Below are 1,193 nucleotides of genomic sequence, written 5' to 3' on the forward strand. Positions count from 1 at the left end.
TGGCCAAGACTCAGAGACTATAAAAACCAGCTCCCTGAAGAGAAGAATGCAGTCTCCTGCCCCCGCGCCTGACTGTCCTCGCTGCCAGGGCCCCTTGGGGGGGAGCGGGTTGAGCTTTCCTCCCTGCCCCGACCAGGGCTCCAGCAGCCAAAGATCTCCAGGACCAGCCACCACCATGCTGAGACCACTCTCCGCACACATGAAGGTACTGGCAGAGGGACAAAGTCACGCGGGTTCCGGGGCCGAGATCTCCAATCCTACTCGAATTTGGGCTGAGCATCCTCCACCCAGATCCTCCAAATTCCAGTAGGTGGGGGTCACACCCACCAACTGGCCCCCTGGCGCCGTGTAATCCCATCAATGGCCAAGACTCAGAAACTATAAAAACCAGCTCCCGGAACCGCATTTGCGGCTGCGTGACATCCTATTATGACATCTTATTATCTCATTCCTACTTTGGACAAACTGGCAGGCTACCGAATGTAGCCTGCCCACATGGCAGAGTCTGGCAAACGCCCCGTGGCGTCCCCAATATGCCAAATACCAGTAACAATGATGTGTCTCATTCTCCTAAAGACCCTTCAATATAATCTCAGGGCTAGGATGAAGGAGACGTTACTGGGGCCTGCTTGAAACAATCGACGATTAACAGGATGATTTGTGATTTGTGTGATTGTGATCTTTTATCTGGTACTCTTCGGGCTCCTTGAATCTGAATGACTGCATTGTTGAGCTCTGGGAATTTTTCAGCAATGATTTGTTGAACCATGGCTTTTTCATTGGGATTGTTTCCCTGAGCTGCTGGTTCTCCAATGATTCTAATGTTGTTCCTCTTGGAATCATCTAAGACTCTGATTCGCTCTCGAGCTATTTTGAGGTCTCTTGCCATTGTTGTTGACAGTTAGCTTGGTGCAGCTGATCATCCAGCTCACTGATTCTGTCTTCTGCTGTGGTAATTCTACTGTTGAGGGCACAGACTGAGTTTTTTATTTCATGTACGGAAACTTTAATTTGTGACATTTCGGTGCCGTAGTTTTCTAATCTCTGCTCTCATTTCTTCCTGGATTTTCTCGATTGTCCGGTCCATTGTATCTTTCATGTCCTCCTTCAGTTTACTGGATATCTTTCTGACTGTTTCATTGAGTTCATTGAATATCTCTATGACTTCATATCTGAATTCTTTGTCAGAGAGT

The sequence above is a fragment of the Sorex fumeus genome, unplaced genomic scaffold (genome assembly GCF_029834395.1).
Source record: "Sorex fumeus unplaced genomic scaffold, SorFum_2.1 ptg000134l, whole genome shotgun sequence".
NCBI lineage: Eukaryota > Metazoa > Chordata > Mammalia > Eulipotyphla > Soricidae > Sorex > Sorex fumeus.